We start from the raw sequence: 22871 nt of genomic DNA on the forward strand, positions 1-22871 counted from the left end.
AACTGACAAGAAAAGTGAAAAATTTGTAAATAATTCTACTAGCACACTGGCAGAAAACTTAATGATGTCTAGTCCTTGTGTTCCTGGGATTTCAGGATTCACAAAGATCTTTCATTTGAAGAAACACTTTTCTAAAGACAATCTGGTGGCTGCTACAACCTAAGGCTGATTATTTAGTTGTTGGTGGCCCTTAGGCTTATATTTTATACTATGTTTATAGTTTATACTAGGTTTCTGTAATGTGAAATTATTTATTGAAATTGAAATTTTTGAAAGTATATTGACTATAATATGTTAAGGATAAGGATTCATTTCTATCATTATTTTACAGGATATGTTAGACAAAAACATCATCAGTCTTAGTAATCAGCAGGTCTTCTTATGAACTAGGAACTAGACATGTCTTAGTCTACAACTAAAACAACTTCTCTGTAAATAGGACAGTTGATGCTGTGGCCAGGTCACTACCAAACAGAATCCAAGGCTGGGGCATCCTGCTCGGAGTCTTCATTTTATTCCATGGTAGCATTCATGGATGGCTGTACCATTGGATGAACCATTTAAACTGCTAAAACAAAGAGACTCACAGGCATTTTTCTTTCATGAGCCTGTCTAGAAGCAGGCAATGCAGAGCTGGTATATTAACTCTGTTATATTTAATACACAGCTTCCCGATCTCTGTCTATGTTGCCTATAACAATCCTCCCCCAGACAGTGGGAAGGGGAAAAGAGGAATTGGAAAGTGCATCCTTTCTAGTTAGGAATGAAACCTAGCGTTATACACACCACTCATGGTTCACATGTCATTAGTCAGAATTTAGGCACAGAGCCACACTTACTTGCAAGGGAAGCCAGGAATTGTCATCTTTAGTTGGAAGATCTTAAACCCATTGAAAATCTGGGTGGGGGATTTTAATACCAGAAAGAAGAAACAAATGGAATTGGTGGATCGCTAGCAGTCTTTGCTACAGTGTTTTCCCTGAAACTGTGGGTTGGTTTTCTGCATAGCAGGGCTGCTTTGTGGGTGGACTCCACTGTGGCCATCTGTGCTGGAAGTGAAACTCCTTGAAAGGGCCAATAAGGGGAGCGTATTAAACTGACTTCCTGGTAAACAGTCAGGAAATAATAGAAACTCAGTGTTGAAAGGGATTTCAGTCACTATGTAGCCCAGTCATGCACCTGAGAATCTTAACAGAAGCACCTCTTTTTCAGACTTGCCCAATATTACGTGTGAAAATTAAGGACTTGTCGAAAGACACAGAATTATTGGTGATAATCAAGACTAAAATCTAAGGAATCTGGTAAGTTTAATTTTCCTTCTACTGCTCCTGAATAGACCCTTCTGAGCTTGGTTTCTATCATACCACAGTCAGAGAAGAGATACTTGTGTTTTTTTATAAGCTATAACAATTTATGTATTTTTAGAGTACTGTTAGATGCTGTAGAATAATCGAGCTAGTATATTGAATTGTAATGCCCCCTTTCAGTCATTGAAACAGTGGCGTCTTGTTAGAACACAGTTCATAATTACACATCTTTGGATGACCATACAAGTTGGTGAAAAGGGTATTGAAGTAGAATTCAATGACAAGACCTAGCCTCGGCTATTTACTATCTAGATGACTCTGAGGAACTCATTTAACTTCTTTGAGACCTGTCTTATTTTTAAAACAGGACTGAAATTGAACTCAATGGTTAACTACTTAACCATTGGCATAACACAGGATCCAAGTAATTAGAACAGATGCCAGTCATGAAAAACTCGACCAGGGGACTAGTGCATCCTAGAAGAATGTCACCCAGCTCTTAGCACTATGAGTTTTCTCTGGAAGTTTAATTGCACACTGTGAAAAATTGCCACATTAGCCTGCAACCTTATTCATCCTCATTTTTGGTACTTATGTGATAAAAGAATATTTTGAAGCTTCCACCTAATGACTTATTTTTAGGCCTCAAATTTCAAATAAATATCAGAAAAAGGAACAAATCTCTGTAAGATTGTTCTGGAACAATGAGCAAGTATCATCTGATTAGGAAACCCAGAGTCTCCCAGGTCCTCTGTAAAATAAAGTAGAAAATAATGTAGAGACTGACTTCTAAAATGGCAAGGAATCCATTTGTCCATAAAAGGATAGAGCCCACTTCAAAAGCCTGTCACATTTCATTATGTTTCTAAAGACCTCAGCTCCAAAGAGAGGACAATTGTGGGCCTGTAGGTGAGCCTTAATTTAATCTTTAGTAAAGGTCTAGAGATAAATGTTGCAATGAGAACAGAATCCATTTAGGATAAGTTGGACAGAATAATTCTAAATTACGGCCTTGAAGTTCCCACTTCACTTATAGGAATGAGATAAGGCAAAACACTCCGGTTAATGAAACATGAGCTACTGATTTCCTGAAAAAGACAAAAGGAGGGGAGTGTATTGCTCTTACATGGAATGAGCATTTTCTTTAGTCTCCGTGCTGACAATGAGAGACTGCGTCAAGGGAGAAAGTGATAGGAGAGGCAGCCTTAGATCAAAACAAAGAATAAAGGAAAGCTAAACAACGCCTCTTATCAGTTCCGAACGTGAGTTCACCTTCCTGGCTTTCAGCTGTCTCGTTCATTGCATGGCTCCATGACCACAGGGTTGAGTCTGTTCTCTGCTCCTCTGCATGTGTGTGTGTGTCCATGCATTGTAATCATTTGTAAATAGTGTTTCCTTTATGGTATTTTTTCCCTGGCTCTTGAAAAAGCAGTGCCTCTCTCCCAAATGCATGAACATGGACCTATCATCACAATCTCATCTGAAAACAAGTATTCTTCTGTGATCTGAAAGCATTAAAGGTCAGATGATCTGCAGAACTGGGGAAGGTGCTCAAATCCCAGAATCTCACTGATAAGGGTTGTGGTCCTGGGAGATGGGGCCCTTGTCACCCCAGCTCCTCTTCTGGCCTTCCTAGCGATCCTAGCACCACCCTGACCCCTTCTCCAGTGAATGCTCTTACCAGACTGTGGAAGAAGTGGAACATTTTGTATTGGGCAGAGAAGAGGTGAAGTTCCACCATGACCTCTGGCCGCACTTTATCTATCTTTCTTTCCCTACATGGGGTAAAGCAGCAGTGATCTGTAGGCAACAGTTTAACATGGTTCTTAAGTCAATTCAAGCTGAATCCAACTTCCACATTGTGCCCTATAGTCTTAATTCTCTTTGAATTGTCTCTCCTGGATTTCCCCCAGAACCTCTGTTGTAAGTGGTTTGGGGTGTGTATATATGTGTTTTGTGTGTGATATGTGTTATGGTGTATGGTAATGTGTGTGGTATGTACATGCATGTCGGTGTATGTATGTGCTGTATGTGTATATGTTTATAAGATGTATTTGTCTGCAGCGTGTGTGTGGTATTTGTACATGGGACATATGGGTATGTGGTGTTTATGTGGGATATGCATTTGTGCATAGTGTGTATATGCTTGTGATGTGTAAGTATATGCATTTGAATGTGGGATTTGTGCATTATGTGTGTGCACGGAGGTGTGTTTGTATGTGATATAAATGTGTATGTGGTTAATTTGCATGTGGTATGTGTGTATATGTGTGTGTGGTGAATTTGTAGGCGGTATATGTATATTTGTGGAATGTGGTGTAGGTGTGGGGTGTGCAATTGTAAATGGTGTGGGGGGTATGTATCTGTGTGTTATGGGTGTGCATCTGTGTATATTTGCAGTAAATTATATGCAGTGTGTATATATATCTGCGGTATGTGGTATGTGTTTTCAAGTGTTGTATGTTCATGTGCATTTTGTGTGCATATAGGTGTGGGAAGTATGGTGTGTATAATGTGTACTTGTATGCATTCGTATGTATGTGTGTGTTATGTATTTATATGTAGCCTGTGTATGCATGTGTTGTGTGTGCCTGTGTGTGGGGTATGTATGTGGTATTTGCATATGTGTGTGGTGTCTCTTGATGTGTATGAGTGTGTGCAACATGTTTGTATGTGGTGTATGTGGTGTGTGTTGTGTGTATGATGTATGTGTACATGTGTGGTGGCATGCACACATTGTAGCTGAGTACGTGTGCATGTGTGGGGTGGGGTGTGCAGTATAGCTACAGGTAGCCATTTATCCCTTAATTGTCCCAGATTTATTGAAGGGCTACTCAAAATCATTATTGCAATTAGTTCAGTCTTGAAATAAACTAAGTGTGATAGTTTTTGCATAAAGTTTAGAAACAATGGCTCCTTTTTCTTGGTTCTTCCAAAGTCATGATAGGTTTCAGACAGGAAAATCTATTTGTTCCAAGAGGCCTCTTTGGCCCCCCATCCCCTGGGGAGCTGACTTATGTTGCTAGAAAGTTGGGGAAGGGCAAGCCACTGTAGAAGTGTTTAAAAAAAAAACACAGAGTTACTTGTTGATTTATGTATGTGTTTCATTGCAAGTCGGAGAGACCATGAGGTTTGCACTGGCAACAGCCCTTCTTCTGAGTGGACTAATACTGCAGTTGATTTTGTCTGGCTCAAACTGGGCCTTCAGAATTGGATAGGGTCTTACTTCTCAATTTGAAAATCAACATGTCCATTCGCAAGTGGCTTGACAAAATACCCCTGACAGCCTCCTTTTAAGCTCTCTCATCTTAATATCTAAAAATGAAAATCGTACCTTCTGGCAGTTAAAAACTCTCCTTTCCACTTTTATATCATTTTTATTAGGCTTCTGAAAAATAAACCTGTCATAGATCTGAGGCACAGAGACAGGATGTGAACACAAACACTACTTGCTGAACATTCATGTCATTTGTCCCTATATGCACTCTACTCAAACAGTCGGTCTAAAATGCAATTTAGACACTGAAACAACAAACCTTTTCTCAGAATCCTCTGGCAGAGAAGCTGAGGTAGCTTCAGTTAGCAGTGCACCAAATCCTAATTACTCCCTTAGGAGCTAGTCATTAGGCGAAAACCTGCATAATGTTCTATCTCCTGCACGATGCAGATGCTGGCATATTTCTTGTTTTGTTGTTTCCTGCCATTTGGAGAGATTGCTATTTGTCATACACTAAGCAGAGGAGGAGAGGACAGCAAAGTGCATTTCAGTTCCTTGGACAATTTTTGTAAATTACCAATAGATGTGGCTGTTTTGAAAGGCTTTCTTCTTCTGTGTCACTGTATTGTGAGGCTGTCTGACACTTATGACTCGGAGCCCCTCAGCAGTGGTTGCTCAAAGGGGCTTCTGGGGCCATACCAGGTGTGTGGGAGCTGAACGGTCAGGGCTTGACTTCTACCCCCTTAAATTCCCATTATCTTAAGTAGAAGAGCTTCACTTTAAAATATTTTATTGTGCTAGGGTTTTATATAACATTTAGTTCAACAAAGAAGGAGCTGATAAGCCAACTTCACTATGTTCTTAAAAGGTATAGAGACTCCATGAGTAGTGCATAGTGACCTGGGGATGGCCTCATGTGTCAGAATGGCCAGTGGCCAAATTAGCTGTCACCAAACTGCCCTGACCCCGCATCAACAGCCACTGATCTACGGGAGAAATCCCCAATTCAAAATCTCTTTACTGCCTCAAGTTCTTCCTCATCAGAAATATGAATAACTCACTATGAAGCTGGAACGATATGCAAGAGGGAGATGATGAGAGGTCTTATAAACCAGGTTAACAGGATGGATTTTATCTTCAAAGTCATAAAGTTCCAGAGATGTGGTTTGAGCAGGTTTGAGTTTTAGGGAGATCACCATGGCAGCTGGGTGGAAATTTAATTGAAGACTGGCAAGAATGGAGATGGAGAGACCAGATAGGATGCTAGTGACTTTTTCTCTTTTCTCCATTTTTAATTATAAAAAGAAATCTCTATGATGGATAAAGGTAGATGAGAACAGTGCCAAGAGAGCACTTGTGAAAGGAAATTATTTTATTTATTTATTTATTCAATTTATTCAATAAATATTTGAATGCCCACTATGTGCCTGGTATTGTTCTAGGTACTGGGGACAAAAGCTGTTGACCCCAGGGAGCTTATATTCTAGAATGCAGGAAACAGACAGTAAACAAATAAGTTAAATGTATAGTATGTTAAATGGTGATAATGACTAAAAAGAAAAGGAAAGGAAATGTGGGGCATGCAATAGTGGCTGGGGAGGTTAGAAGTTTTTAAAAAGGTATGATGGTCATTGAAGCCCTAAGTAGGTGAAATTTCAGCCAAGACTCAGTAGATGTGAGGTGGAGAGGCGACTGTGTAGTTATACAGAGAAGAGCATTTCAAGAGGTAGGGAAAAAACATCAGGGTCACAGACACCAAGAGAATGTCATCACTGGAATGCTCGAGGGAGTGAAGGGTCCAGGAAGGCTGGAGTGGCAGGAGAGAGGGGAAAAGGAGTAGGAAATAAGCTTGGAGAGGTTGGGGATGGAGCACAGAGCGAGGAAAGCATTTTGGCTTTACTCTGAGTGAGATGGAAGTTGTTGGAGGATCTTGAAATCATTAACTTGTGATTCCTCAGGATCTTTCTGGCTGCTGTGCTGAGGATAGACTTTTGAGGGCAAGAGTAAGTCAGGGAGTTCAGCTAGGAGGAAGTTGCAACAATGTAGCTAAGAGGTGATAGTGTCTTGGATCAAAGAAAATGAGAAACAGAAGTAGGTTTCTAGATGTATGTTAAAGGTAGAGCTGATAGTATATACTACATGATTGGATTTAGGGTATGAGAGGAAAAAGAAGCCAGAGATGGAAGAACAGAATTGCCATTAACTGAGATGGAAAAGATGGAGGGTGAGTCAGGTTTGGGGGTGGGGTGGGGCAGGAGGGATCAGAAATCCAGTTTGAGATTGTTCAATTTGAGACACCTGCCAAACAAGGAGGTGTTGGGTATATGTGATTGAAGTTAAGCAGAGAGGTCTAAGCTGGAGTTATAACTTTGTGAAATCTCAGCCTATAGGTGATATTTAAAGCCACAAACTAGATATGATTACTAAAGGGAAGGGGTAGTTAGAGAAGAAAGAAGTGTAAGTGAATCTAAGTAATGATCTGCTACAATCAACAGCTAAATTCTTTGACATCTCCCAGAAGCCCTTTCCCAGGAGCACCAAAAAATTATTTCCTTATGTTTTTCATCTGCTTATGACTAATTCTTGTTCCAGTGTGAAAGTTTTATTTTTCTCCTGATTCAAAATATAAGTTAATATCATTTTTCTACATATTTGGCTTAAATAGAATTCACAGGTAACCTAGGAACCCAATTCACACTTTTCAACAATGTTTCTATGGGAACATATATTCTAAACTCTAAATAAGTGTCTTTCAAATTATTGTTGGAACATTATCCAGTTTTAATCTGGAAATTGCCTGTCATTCCAATGCAGAAAAGAACCTACATTTTCAGAATCTTTTATATCTTTTCATGTGATCAAATATCTTTTATATTCATCATTCATATTTATCATACCAATAAAATAATTATTTCTTTAGAAATTTTAATATAATATACTATTAATATTTTCATTATCAGGTATTTTTCTTTTTCATTTTATAGTTTTCCTTTTCCTTGGCCATTGTCTGTCCTCACACCCATCTCTAATGATGCACATTAAGTACTTTCTAATTTTACTGATAAAATAATTTCTATTTTAAGAAATGTTACTAATTTTTATATGTTATGGAAATATATCCACTTCCTGCCATTACATGCCTTATTTACCTCAAATTAATACCAGACTAGACTTGATTAGTGCAACCTTTAGGGTGATGACTCTGTTTCCTCTTCTGCCATTGGTTCCAGATTGTTCACGACTGTGGGGAATAGGAAGGAGGATGAGTAGCCATTGAGGTGATGGAACTTGGATGAAGCAGCAGTGTAATCTGTTTCTTATCCTTTGCTCAGTTTTCTGGAACCTCTCAAAGACATTGCATCATTTCCTCTGGCTGAGCCTTTGTACACAAGGAGTAGACTGAATTGTCCCCTAGTCTCTGTAGGTAAACGATTCTGTTCTTAAAACCTTTCTTCATTGTGCATTTCAAGGATGCGTTTTCTGATTGCCACTGTGACATTTTGCATGGAATGGCCAATCTAATCAAGAGCATCTCCCAGATTAGCTTTTTTCCCTGTTAATCAGAAGCATGTTTTACCTTTATGCAATTAGATACTAATCTCTTTGAAAAACATCAAGTTTCAGTATTTACAAGGCATATCTTCAAATCACACTCTTTCAGTTACACCGTTAACTTAGTTAATCTTTGGATAGGGTGGAATGTCATCAATTTCACAATCTCTCTCATTGGTTTCAGTCCAACAGTTTTCCTCCTGATTGGGGTAAATGATCACTAGGTCCTCCAGTAAAATTCTTTGGCGCTACTGAACTGGAAAGCTTTGGTTTCTGTTTGCATTTCTGGTTTGCATTTACTTTGCCATTATTCTTTTCTATTTTCTGAAGTAATTGGAAAATATTGTATGAAGGTATCATTCTTTTGTAAAAAAAGAACACATGACAAGTCATCTGGAGATCTGGAATGTAGCCCTATTAGTCAATGAATAAACACCTTATTTACGTTTCAGTTTAAGTGGGTTTTGCTTTGCCTTTTTTACTCCCACTATGGTGTTGGTTACATGAGGCGATTTAGTCTCAGACTTGGAAGATCTTTAAGGGGTACTTTATCGCAGTTTCCACAATAAGATCCTCTTTAGAACATCTTTCATTAGTGGTTGCCTGCTTTTGCTTGAACATCTTCAGACGTGAAAATTTTCATTCAGTCAATGGAAAGCAATAATTGTTAATTATACATCATTTTGAGAGGTGAGGGAGAAATTCAATCCCAAGATTGCTTCTCATAATGTACTTGGAAAATCTTTGAGAAGCTAACCACCAACGTAAGAAGATAGTGTTGTCATTGATTGAAGGTCATCATGGGTGGTGACAACTTGGGGAAGATTTGAGTGCCTCTTTTCCCAGAGAAAGTTTCACTCTTTACCATTTGTGGAATCAGGACTTGTCAGCTTTTCCCCTCTACTATTTGGCACATTTATAGTATTTTGAATCTGTGACATTCAGGGAGATAGGGGTGCCCCTTCTACAGGGAGAAATTGACAGTGAGTAAAGAAAATTGCTGGTGACATTTTTTTAAAAAGAGGAAAGAGAAAGGAGGAAGAAAAAGATAACAAAGGAAGAGATGAAGAGAAAAAAATAATAAAAGAAAGATATACAAAGCAAAAGGAGGGAAAGAAGACAAAAAATAGAAAAATAAAAGCAAAATGTCTCTTATATGCCAAGTTGGTTCCCTCCATCAGTGTTGCAATGAGAAACACATGGAGGTGCAGTTCTCTGACCCTCTGGTTTGAGTGGCCATGACTCTCTGCTCAGATCTTTAAAAAACTTTCTCTCCATGTTACTAAACCTTGGTATTTATGAATGCCAGTTTCTTCTCCTTTTGGATAACAGGAAGAGAGCTGAGGAACTCTATCCATACTCTTCTCATTGTACTACTTTAAAGATGTTAACCTTGCATAAGCATGTAGCATGAAAGGTGGCTACAATGAAAACTGGTCACATTTTATATGGTAAAAATGATAAGACGTTTATTTGTAGATCTAATATACAAGCTCTGGGAAATTCTGTACATTTTTATTGATTCCATTGTTAACTAGAATTATTAAATCCTACACTTTGTTATGAAAGGAATTGGTTGTTTTTTTGACAGTGTTGATGAGTATGTTACTAGTACTGGTGAGTTCTAAGTTATTGACCACTTCTCTTTTCTGTGAAACTTTGTGGCTGGGAGGGCTGCTACACATTTCCCATGGCTTACCCTTCTGGGCAAGTCTTAGGTAGAGAAGTCATCTTTTCTTGAGCAGAATAATTTTGTTACAGCTTAAGGTATCTAGTGCTATATCCATCCATCCATCCATTCATCTATCATCTACATTTATTTCTCTCTTGTTTCTTTTCAAAAGGGCTAGCATTTTACAATGCTTTTACCTTATTCAGATCTGGCCCTTTTGTGTTTCAGCTAATGACCCAACAAGAATAGTTTGCTGCTTCTCTCTTCTGTTTTAAATGATCACTGTGTAGTTCAACCTCTTGAGCAAGTGTAAAGTTTCTGCAAACTTAAAACATACTAATTCTAATGTATTCATTTACTAATTTATTATATACTTATTTACTATATTTTATGTGACAGACACAGGTAAGATATAAAGATACATAAGGTAGTGTTCTGTATGCTTAATGAACTTACAGATTCCATGGTGTAGTGGTGTGGAAATTGCTAGCTATAAAATAATTTAGTAAGAACTATTTAAAAATGAGTACAAGATTCTATGGAACACAGAAAAGTAATTAACACTGACTTAGAGTGAAGATTCTTCAACAGAGATGACACTGAAGCTGGTATTTGAAAGAAAAAGTATTTTCACTGATGAACCCAAGAGGTAAAGTTCTTTGCTGGAGGAAACACCATGGTCAAAAAGTACAGAGGCAAGAGAGGATATGGTGTGTTTGGAAAAAGGTAAGAACGAAGGAGTGATTGGATTGCTGAGTGCACATGTAGATGAAATATAAAACCTAAACTTATACCCTGCTGAAAACTAAAATTCTCAACCTGTAAGTAATGAGGAACCATTACAGTAATGAAGAGACATGGTTTTACCCAAGACAACATCCTTATTAGATCTGTGTTTTAGAAAGATAATAATTGACAGTGTGGAAGGTGAAATGATAAAAGGAGAGGCAAAATAGCCAGTTCATTTAGTTGCTATGAATGAGAGATGCTGAGGATTGAATTAGGGCAGAAGCAGTGGAGATAGAAAGAGATGATTCAAGAGATATTTAGGAGGTGGATTTTTACTGAATTAAATATAGGTTGTGGAAGAGAGGGAGGGGATGCCACTTGATTGCCAAGTAGGGTGGTGGGTAGGGAAATGAAAATAGGGAATACAAGTGGGTAGAGTTGAGGAAGGATAGAGCTGAGTTCTGCCTTGGACATGCTGAGCTCAAGGCATTGACTGAATATCTAGGTGAAGATGCTCAGGGGTCAGTAATTTCATTATTGCTTGATTGCCAACTCAACCTGTCTATTCATCTTCTCCGTTAGACTACCTCTCCATCATTGCAAGAAAATAAAATAGTTTCTTGAAACTTAATTATCCCTTGTTGTCCTCTGTGGGCACAAATAGGAGGATCTTTTTCTCTGTTCTCACTCCCAGAGCTTCATCTATGTTCAGACCTCCTCTCCAGCGAAGAGGATTGGCAGTCTGCTGCTCCTGTGAAAGGGGCCAGGCTGGGAGGGCCTGGCAGTATCAGGGTCAGAGGCATATGTAAGTGTGTTCCGTGTATCTAAAGAGCCATAAGTAAAACATTTATGTAGTGGTTTTAAAGCATGTACATAAATTATCTGAAACTTTTCCTATGTATCTTTGAAGTTGAATCCTCCTCCCCTTGAATATAGACTGGCTTTAGTGACTAGCTTTCCAACAAATAGAGAGTGGCAGGGGTGATGCTGCAAGCCTACAGATGCTAAGTCATAAATGGTGATTCAGCTTTTACCAGCCTCCCTCCATCTCTCAGGACATTCACCTTGGGAGTCCCAAGCTAATATGTAAAAAGTTCAGTAACCCTATAACTGTCATGCTGGGGAGTCCATGGAGAGTCCATATAGACATACAGAAGCTAAGATTCTGATCACCAATTCTGATGCGTCAGTTTTTTTCCCCCCACACCACCAAGCAATTCTGTGATACCGGCTGGGTATGCTACAATTGAACTCAGTTTTGACACTGTCTACCCAGGGATAACATCAGAGTCCACAGGGTAAAGGTTCAGTCCTCCAAGATTGCTTTCCTTCCCCCTTCAGATGTCAATCACCAGTCCAGGTTATCACTTGTGCTTCTGACCGATTGGTTCACCAATCCAGAAGTTCTCCAAACCCTGTCCTTTTGGGGTTTCATGGAGGCTTCATTACACAGGCATAATTGATTAACTTATTAGCTATTGGTGATTGAACTTAATCTTTAACCCCTCTCCCCTCCTAGATGTTGGTGGTGGGACTGAAAATTCTCTCTCTCTAAACAAAGTTGGTTCCCCTAGCAACTGGCCTTCATCCTTAGATGCTTTACAAAAGTCACTTCATTAACATAATGAAAGACCTCTACATTACTTTCCTCATAGGAAATTCCAAGGGTTTTAGGAGCTCTGTGTCAGGAATGGGAAGAAGACCAAGTATATTTTTCTTATTATGAATCATAATATCCTAGAAGCCCAATGCAGCCCTCTGTCTGAGTCTTTCGGCATCAACCACCAGACACGTGAGGAAGAATGCAGATGGTTCCAACTCTTAGCCTTCGAAGTTTCCCAGCTAATGTTTTGTGGAAATAGAGCAGTTCTTGCTGAGCCCTGCCCAAATTGCAGTTTCACGAGCAAAATTTTACTGTAATTTTAAACTACTAATTTGGGGGTGACAGTATTACATTTGATAATTGAACACTTTATGAAGCTGCGATTCATCATAATCTAACCTAAAAAGTATTTAACTTATTGACACAGGGTCAACCTTTATTCATTTCATTCTCAAACTTTCAAAATGGTCGAAGATCTTCATCTACGACAACTCATTAAAATCTTGTCATCTCTCTATTTTGCAGCACCAGCAAACTCCTGGCCATCTTTCGTTCTTATACACCAATCAACACTGTTTATCTATACTGGCCTTTCCTCATCCCTTGGCCATCTTCAGCTCTTTTGAAGTATTAGGCATGTTTACTTATAAAGGATCTAGCCCATATGAAATCAGACATAATAACTTATACTCACAGTCCACATTAAACAACATTTACAGTCTGTTCTCAGCAGAGGTGACAGAGTGATCCTTTTAAAACCTAAGTTAGATCTTGTCACTTCTCTGCTCAGAGCTCTCCATTGGTTCCTGCTCTAACCTGGACTAAAACACAGACTTTCAAAAGGCCCTATTCTGTCGGGCCTCTGGTTACCTTCTAACCTCATGGCCTGAGTCTCTTGCCTTTTTTCCCCAGCTTGTTGAGATTTAATTGACATACAACATTGTGTAAGTTTAAGGTATACAACATGATGATTCGATACATGTATACTGCAAAATAAGTAGCATAATAAGATTAATTAGCCTGTCCATCACCTCACATAATTACCTCTGTGTGTGTATGTGTCTGTGGGTGTGGTGAAAATACTTAAGATTTAGTCTCTTAGCAACTTTCAAGTATATAATACAGCATTGTTAACCATAATTACCAAGCTATGCATTAGATCCCCAGAGTTTACTTACCTTGTAACTGGAAGTTTGTACCATTTGAGCAACCATTTCCCCACCCTCCAACATCTGGCAGCCACCAGTATGCTCTATTTTTATGAGTATGGTTTTTTTTAGATTTCACATATAGGTGATATACAGTATCTGTCTTTCTGGACACAGATACACACAGAGAAGACCATATGAAGATAGGAAAGGAGAAAGAAGAAGAAACCAACCATGCTGACACCTTGATCTTGGACTTCTAGCCTCCAAAACTGAAAACTGTGAGGAAATAAATTGTTGTTGTCTGAGCCACGCAGTCCGAGGTACTTTTTCATGGTAGCCTTAGCAAACTAACACAGGGGGAGGGCAAAGGGAGGGCTAAGGGCGCTTATGCATTAATAAATCTGACATAAGCGGGGAGAATACAGTGTGTGCTGCTGAGAGCTGGCAGAGAGGAGCTCTCTTGAACCTCTGAGAAGATCCTCTCATGCTGTGTTTCGGGCTGGCAATTCTGTAGGGGCCACTATAAGAGAGTGAAGAGTGAGGTAAAATAAAGGAAACAAGCCACTGAGTCCTCAGGAGAAATAAAGACTCTGTGTGTGTGTGTGTGTGTAAAGTATTATGCTGACTTCATGTTACTATAAGTCAAGCACATTTCATCCTTTTTTTTTAACATCTTCTTTGACTAGGTTTGAAAGGCCAGGTTGAAAGGAAAAAAAATTAAATACATTGAGGCTTTTATAGTTGATAGGATTTTTGTCTTATTTAGAGTAGAATATAAGTTTAATGATTAGGTGACAGAGAAGCCTGATGTAGGTATCTAGCTCACAGTAAATGACAAGTAGGTGTTTTTTCCCCCTATGATCAGGTACATATATATATTCAGAACAAGATTACCTGCAATAGAGGATGTACAAGAATAATTAAGAAAGAATAATACATAATACATTGCCTTTACTTGGTTCCAATTATCTCAAGATTGTTAGACTCCTTATGAGTTGTAGTACTCATATCACACCCCGACTGGGTTGCAAAGTGGCCCTGCCTTCATCTATCAGGTGGTAGATCTGTAAGATTGGGGTCAAATGACTTAGACTAGGAGGCAAGATAGAGATTATCTTAAGAAGAAAATACATCATTATAAGCTCTGCAGATGTACCGTAAACTCACGTCTGAGCTGGGAGATTATTATCCATCTGACTGTGTGCTTGGGAAATGAACTGAGAAGGACAGATTTGTTTCCCCCCCAATAAGTCAGTGAGAGCCAACAAAGATGCAGGGTATTAATATTCCACATAGAATGTGGTTTCTTGAGCATCTGGATTATTCCCAACTAGGACAGGTGCTTTGATATAATACATCAATTTGAAGTAGGGGGCAGCTGGTAAAGACGGGCATTATTATTTTTAAATCTGAATGGCTAAAGAGTCTTATCTTAGTTTGGGCTGGGTGGCTTAAACAATAATTTATTTCTCACAGTTTTAGAGACCAGAAGTCCAAGATCAAGGTGCTGGTATGATTAGGTTCTGGGAGAGACCCTCTTCCTGGTTTATAAGCAGCCACTTTCCCATTGTATCCTCATACGGCACAGAGAGGGAGAGCTTTGGTCCCTTACTCTAGGGACACTACGCTCCATCTTCATGACCTCATTACTTCCCAGAGGCCTCATCTGTAAATGCTATCACATTGAAGATTGAATTTTGGGAGAACACAAAGATTTAGTCCATAGCAAGTCTTCACTAACTGAGGCAACTGATAAAGTGTATATCCCGTCAACCACCTACTAAATGGAAATCTATAGATCCTTTACTCTGTCTCTGAGGCCATTCATAAGTATTGATGGTTGACTGTCCATCTCTCCTTCATGGGAGGGAGCACGAATTAAAGGTGGATATGACAGCATTCTGATTCCTTAAGCATTGGACTTTAATTTGGGGAAAGGGCATAGACACCCAAGAAAAGCATTCTGTTCCCTTTCCCTTTACTCTCCTTTTTTCTTCCTCCTCCTCCAACTTCATCTCCACCTTTCTCCTTTGAAGCTATCAAAGATTACAAGGTGCATTTAGCTTAATCATCCAGACTCAACATTACTCATCTAGTTAACAGAGATTGATCAGAGGTGTTCTCTTTTTCTTTCTAGGCCATTTCCAATAACACAACCTCTTGCACCCCACTGACTGACAAACCCAAAATGACCAAAGAAATCTGCCAGAGTCTTACCTTTGTATTTATAGCTTGCTTCAGAATTGATGTTGGACCCTGTGCTCATCTCTTTCTCTTCCTGGAAGCCAGTTTTTTACAAGAATGTAACCGCAAAAAAGTAGCTGGAAGGAAAGAACATTTTGGAAGGGTTAGATGTACACATATACCTGAAAGAAGCAAGAGATGGGAATAAATTTGGCTGCTGTTTTGGCCCAACATCTAGACGTTGTCTTACTCTGACTGTTTTAGTTACTAGAGAGTGGGAACTACGTATTTTCTTAGAAGGAGCGTGAGCTGGCGGCACACTCTTCTCCTAATAACACAGTTCCTTCTGGGGAATTGGGGGTGAGTCGCCTGCCAGTGATCTTCGCTGGGCAGTGGAAAGCATAGCTGACAGTTACTTTAGAGTACTACTCTGAGAATAGAGCCCCTGATGAGTCTGTTTAAGAGCATTAGGAAAAAGGAAGAGAAACTAATGTCTATCAAACTTTCACATCCAGGCTCTGTGCAAGGTTTTTTCACATGAATTACCTTATCCTCGTAATAATTCCTAAAACTACACATTTTTAGATTGAATCATATTGTGCATTTTATGTAGGTCAAAAATGGTTGACGATTGGCTTTTCACACCCTTCAACCTAATATTATCCTCATTTTTTAATCATAAAAACACACCACACACACTTGTTCTGTTCCCTGTCTACTCTCCTGGATTCCCCTCCAAGCTTCCCACTTTGCAGCATAAAGGAATTATTCTCAAACTTCAAAGCAAGGCTTATTAGAAAACAGATTGCTCATTTCTAACCTCAGAGTCTCTAATTCAGTACATCTTGGATGGCACCAGAGATATTGAATTTCTAACAAATAACCAGGTGATACTGCTGCTTCTGGTCCAGGATCACACCTTGGGAACCACTGGTATAGAGGAATGACATCCTCGAAGATAAACCTTCAAGATTTACTTTTTTCCCCTCTTTGGCCTCCAAAACAACATTTAAAATCTAGATTTTATTTAAAAATATTTTCTAAAACTGATGTTTTTTTCACTTAGCCTCACTTTATGTGTCTTTGTATATAATGCATAAAACAGAATCTGTATCACCTTAGTTTTTAAAGACTACAACATTTTTCCATGTATATGAACATAATTCCAGAAAAACTATTTTATAGATTAAGTGATACTAAAAGTCTAAAATTTAAAGTGCTGGAGTCTAAGGGAAGGGTGAAAGAATAAAGAACATTTGGTGGGTGGGTGAGACAATGCAGTAGAGATTCATACACCGTGTTTGAGTTTATTCTGGACATTATCCCTTCAAGTCCTTTCTGCTACTGAATTTTATGAGCCAAAAGACACTGAGAAAAACCAGCCAGGAATGATTCCCTCTACTTTTAAGATAAGGAAACAGACTCAGAAGAGTAAAATGATTTTCCCATCAATGCTGGTCCGTGGAATAACCCAGGAGATGTTAAAAGATGAACTGAGGTATATTAAAAATGTTAAGTTTATGTGAGCAAAAACTGATTCCAGTCCGGCAGCACCAGAAGCAAGAAAGGAAATTATTCAATTGGCTATAGCGTAAAGCCTGGTTGGCTGTTTGTGACTGCTTGTCCTTAGCATTTTGATTTCGTAACCTTGAGGCACTTGCAGGCTTGGATTTTGGTTTGCTTACATAAGCTACTATGGCAGTAGAGTCACCTCAGCCTGATGACCTCCTTGTTTAATTCAACAGGGGTCAGGGCAAACGTCAGAGTTGGTGCCAGAGGGGGAACAGTGCATAGGAGACGGGGACACGACGTCTAATTTGGGCTAGGATAGAGGAGGAAATCCTATTCCTCTAACTTCCTCTCACTTGCACCTGTATTCAAATACATTAGGAATAAATATAAAAGTTCCTTTAATCTTGAGTCATCAAAAATACTCTAGAATCTTGGCATGCACAATCCAGGTAGTCATCAGATGTTCTGTCTATTTACTACTAAACACGTGGGTATTCAGAAACACCACTATTTTTGTTAGAAGCTCAGACAGTATCTTCCTCGCTATGTGCTCCTCTGGTCTCTCCCAAGGACTTGAGAAAGCTGTTTTTCTTTCTTTGTTTCCCTGTGTCCTTGTACTTAACTCTCCTTCTCTTTCTTCCTTTATCTCATCCATTTTCTTTGTTTCTGCTTTTATCACACCAACTTTTTTTCTACCTAATTTGCCTTAACCCATTCAGCTCCATTCCCTGTGTATTTTCCACTTCAATGAATGTGAAATGTTTCTTCTTTGATCAGGACTTTCCCTAAAGGTTTTAGTAGGTTTTGCCCTAAATGGGAGGTGGTGGTAACTGGTTTTGCTCATCCTAACAAACAACGTAGAAATGCCAAAGAGATACTAATACCACTTAGCCTTTACAAATGACAAAGAAGCTGGAGAAATTTATTAGTAAGCAATTACATATTCTTTAAAATATGTAGTAAACCCTCTGGTCTCTCTTCTTGGTAGAATTGCCCTGAACAGCCTGGACAAGTTACCTTATGTGTATGAATTTTGGCTTCCTCACCTATGAAAACGTGATAATAATATCTTCTCACACAGCTGTTACGAGGATAAAATAAAAAGGGTGCTTCATCTATCTATTATTATTCTCCTCCAAACTATCAGAATAGCATTAGTCCATTCACACATTCATTCAAGGATGTGTGCTACTCACTATAAACAGAACCGTGAACAAGATTGGTCTTTGACTTCATGGAACTTACAGTCTATCAGAAGAGATAGATGAAAACAAATAATTGTAAAAATAATAAACCATAATGAGGACAACAAAGGAAAATACATTGTGCAACATGTGCAGTGGAGAAAAAGGACACTGTATCAGGAAAGTGTATAGTGGGGGGACCTGATCTGGTCTGCAGGAGTGGGTGGGCAAGCATGAGTTCTCCACTGGAGTGACATTTAAGTTCAGGTCCAAAAGATGAATGTGGGATTGACTAATTAGTAAACGGAGAAGGGAGAGTTCCAGACAGAGGGAATCGCATGTTCAAAGGCCTACAAGGTGCCAGAAAGAACTCGGTACATTTCAAGGAATTCATGAAAGGCCCATATGTTAGAAAGCCAGGGGGAGAGGGTCATGAGATGAAGCTGCAGAAGTCGGTGGGAGCAGAACCACCAGGTCTTTGGGACCACAGTAAGGGTTATTTTCCTTTCTCCCAAAAGCACTTGGTAGACTTTGAAAGGATGTAAGCTGGGAAATAATATAGTCAGATTTTCCTCTTGAATCTGCTGGGTTAGAATAAATTGGGGAAATGCAGGAATGGAAGAGGGATATCTGTTAGGCTTCCATGGTTGTCTAGATGAGATATAATGCTTGATTACAGAGGTGGGAGGGAACGGGAATGGAGCTTTGAGATACTTAATAGATGGACTTAGGCTTTGTGGATCAAGCAAGCATAAGCTGTGAAGATGAGGCTGATCAATATGATTTCCAGTTTTCTGGTTCTGCTGGTGCCATTTACTCTTAGAAGGAACACATTTGCAGGGGAGGCTCATTTGTTCTGGCTTGGATATACTGACTTTGAGATGCCTGTAAAACATCCACACAAAAATGTCTGATGAGCAAGCGGTTCAGTACACAGATCTGAACTGGACAAAAAGTATGAGAGTTGATGTTTTTTCGAGGATACTGAAACATAGGAGTAAACGAGATAAGGAAGGGGAGAAATACACAACAGCAAACCAGCTAGACAAAAATGATAATGTATCCAGAGGATAGTTACTGTATGAATGAGGAGAAGGGGTGAAGGGGGGGTTGTGTAAGTAGACAGGGTGGAGGATGGATGTGTCTTTGTTGGCAGAAGCCATTTTTCCTTTAAAGTTGTAGTTTCCAAGCTCACTAGAGTCCCTTGGGTAGCTTATTTAGGGTAGAATTTAAAAACTCAGCCTTGAAGGACCCAGACCTTGGGCACCATTAGTCCTCAGATAAATTGGGGAGAGGGAAATATAATCCTTTCATATTCCCCTTTCCTGTCATTATTTATACATATCACATAAATGTTTGTGTATCTTTAAAACACATTTTCTATAGTGAATTTAACACTAGATTTAAAAACAGGAAAAAAGTACTTTAAAATGTAGCCAATAATTGCTGTTTAGATATAGAAAATTCAACATTTTTCTGTTGATTACAATGGAAAAAAAGCATTGGTTAGATAATCATTCAGGTTTGATTCTCACTGGAAACATTTGTATATTAGAGAATTCCACTCTGATACCTCATGAATATTTAATTACAATCTTCATGCTTTTTATATTATAGTCTTGTCTGTGTCTCAAGATAATAAAGAACAATAGTAAATGTAAAAACCTACCTATATACCCACCCATCTATCCACCCAACCAGGGCAATATAATGTAGCAGTTAACAGCATGGATCCTGAGATTAGTTTATCTGGGTTCAAATCCCAACTCTGCCACTCACAGACCCTGTGTGCTTGGGAAGGTCACTTAAACTCTCTATACTTCAGTTTCCACATTATAAAATGGATACAATAGTAATTTATATCTCATACAATTTTGTGAGAATTAAATGAGCTAATATATGTAAAGCACTTATGATGTAGCCTGGATTATACTAAGTGGTTTATATTTTACTAGTACAGATAATGACCCAGGCCTAGACCACAGTGTTCTACAAGGAGTTTACAGTCTAGTGGGAAGTTGAGATAAGGACATACTGTAATGGGGGCAGGACAAGCCTGATAAAGTCACAAAGGAGGGGGAGCAAAGGGATTCTGTAACAACTTTTGGCATACAACTCATTCACAATCACAAAAACACTTATTTTGTGCTTTGCAATTTTCAAAGTGATTATGCATATCTTAATTTATTTGAATCTTCTATCAGCCTTGTGAAATCAATATTTTGGAGAACATTTCCTGGGTTAATTGTAGAAGAGTCTCGTAAAAATAAGACACATTTTATAATCTCAAATCATAAAGTTTAGTGGAGTTTTTGGTCCCAGATTTACATAAATGGAAGTTGAAGTTTAGAATTAAAGGACTGGCCAAAGTCACACAGCTGATGATACAAGAATGATAACAACCCCAGTCTAAAAACCATACAACCAATTATGTATGGTTTTTAGTCTGTTCATTACATATATGGTTCTAAAACTAGATGAAATCATACACTAACGGGCACAGAACCCCTGAGGTCCTTTCCTGAAAGTAATACTAAAAAGTTGTATACTTGGGTTTTAGAAACTCAGACATACCAAGATTATGCAGAAAAAGAATAAACAAGGTTCTCTGAATGTTGTCTTTGGCTTTGCAATGCCAGAATACATCACCCACATCCTGGTAGAGTAAAAAAAATCTTTCTGAGTCTCCTTATTCAGCAAGCTTCCTCAACTAGGATGCCAAGCCATTTAACAGGGACATAAAGGGAACAAAGGTAGGGCTATATCAGCCCTGGGGCAGGATGGCTGAAGTCACCCCTGAGTGCTTGGAGCCAAGGTTAATTGTCCAAATCCAAAGGCAAGCTCAGGTGGTAGGCAGTGGGGCAGGCTGGGGTTGGTCATAGAACAGGCTGGGTGCTGGAGAATTAGAAATCTACTACCATGAGAGAGGCTCAGTTCAAGAGGACCCAAAGTCAAAGAGTCAGAGTCAAGATAAGGCCACAGGGAATGGGAATATAAAAAGTGGGTGAAGGATCAGGAGGGCAACACAGAAGGACAGATCCGTATCAGGGTAACTCGATCCCTGAATAGGCTTCCTGTTCCTACTTCTGAGGCTTTCTTCAACAATAGTTTGGCAGAGTCTGTCACAGCCGAGTTAGTCTAGACTGCACAGGTGAGAACCAGCAAAGGTTCACTGGCTGAAATGAGGCAGGAGTTAGCCTAGTGCTCATGAGTCAATTACAGGGAGATTTAGAATGGTAACAAAGGCACACAGGAGGCCAGCCTCAGAAGCATGTGTATACTGTTGAAGATTTGTACTTCACCAAAACATCATGTTCTACTTCAAAGGAAAAACCCTTAAAAGGTGTTCATTTTCCAAAACGGTTCATAGTAGATGACTAGTAAGTGGCTTTCAGAGAGGGGAAGGGGAGAAGAAGCCAAACTAATACCCTTTTCAGTGAATCAGAAACATATACATCACGCTGTCTTTGAAAAGCGTATAGATCTTGTCAACGAAAAATTAATCAGTTGAACTAATAAATAAATTGAAAATTTTATTTGAGTCTATTTGAGGATTATAACCTGGGAAGAGCCCCTCAGAAAGCTCTGAGACCTGTTTCACCAGTTAGAAATCAGGGCACAGTTTTAAAAGTTTTCTGAGATGGGGGCCATACATCAAATAACATCTAATTGACAGTTTCCATAATCCACACCTAAGCATCATCCCAGTGGGTCATGTGACCCCTTACAAACTCAAGAAGGAAAGTTATCTTTTAAGGAGTTGTCTTGTTGATGCTGGGAGAATGTTGCTCTTTATGGTTGAGCAGGTATTCCTGCTGATGGGGGAGGTTTGGTCCATGTGTAATGTAGATACACTATGCACAGTGTGGGGAGAGAGGAGGTCAAAGGGCAGAGAAGAATTTTTTATGTTTAAATTTTCCCTTGTCTTGTCATAAAATATGAATTTTATTTCACAGTCTGAAAATAAAAAGGCCAAAACCTTTTAAAATCTTTTGAAAAACCCAAATATTTGGATTTTCATACCACTTCCCCAATTGGAAATTGGTTTGAGATGTTGGAATAAAAATTGATTTGAGATTATTACCCTGAATTAAGAAAGATCTAAGGATGATGGGAACCCTTATATGACGCTTCAAGATGTGCCAGCCACTCTTCTGAGCACCAAATATGTGCTCATTTAATTCTTTCAGCAACCCTACCAGTCCTATTATTATCATTATTTTACCTTTGAAGTAATTGAAATATAAAGAAATTAAGAGACACGCCCACGATCACACAGCCTGAAGTTCATAGAATCCTGCAAAAGATGGATGTGGTAAAATATAATCCCATTTGTCCTCTTCTTTCTCTGCAGTCATGGGGCCAGGAGCATTTTGGGGGACCGTAACCCCAAATCTGTGCTTCAATGTAGCCAAGAGACTCTATTTTCTGTCCTGTGGTTAGCCTGAAATATGGGCATACTTCATGGGTAAAACAGTGATGACTGTGCTGAGCAGTGAAATACTGTAAAACCTCTTAAGCTTTAGTGTCACAAATGCAGAGATATATACGTCAGATAGAATAACCTCTGCTATTATTGTGCCCCATACTTTCTTCCTACTGTTAGTGGGTTAGCATAAGGGTTGGAGTCATATTGCTGGGGTTAATTCCTAGCCAAACTTACTATTTACGCAATTTGGAAAGTTATTTATCCTACAAGGAACTGGTGTTTCCTTTTCTCCACAGTGGGCATAATAATAGTCTCTACCTTACAGGCTTGT

At 39.0% G+C, this 22871-nt stretch overlaps 1 long non-coding RNA gene across 6 annotated transcripts in view; it reads left to right on the top strand.

The window, feature by feature from the left end:
• Positions 1 to 1131: 1131 nt before the first annotated feature.
• The window catches only part of LOC123616144 (uncharacterized), a 75900-nt gene continuing 54160 nt past the window's right edge, over positions 1132 to 22871 (top strand). For all 6 annotated transcript variants that reach the window (XR_012510786.1, XR_012510788.1, XR_012510787.1 and 3 more), the window contains exons 1-2: positions 1132 to 1301; positions 13406 to 13551. This is a non-coding gene — a long non-coding RNA (uncharacterized LOC123616144). The remainder of the gene's footprint in view (positions 1302 to 13405; positions 13552 to 22871) is intronic.

Source organism: Camelus bactrianus, chromosome 12 (assembly GCF_048773025.1).
Source record: "Camelus bactrianus isolate YW-2024 breed Bactrian camel chromosome 12, ASM4877302v1, whole genome shotgun sequence".
NCBI classification, from domain to species: Eukaryota; Metazoa; Chordata; class Mammalia; order Artiodactyla; family Camelidae; genus Camelus; species Camelus bactrianus.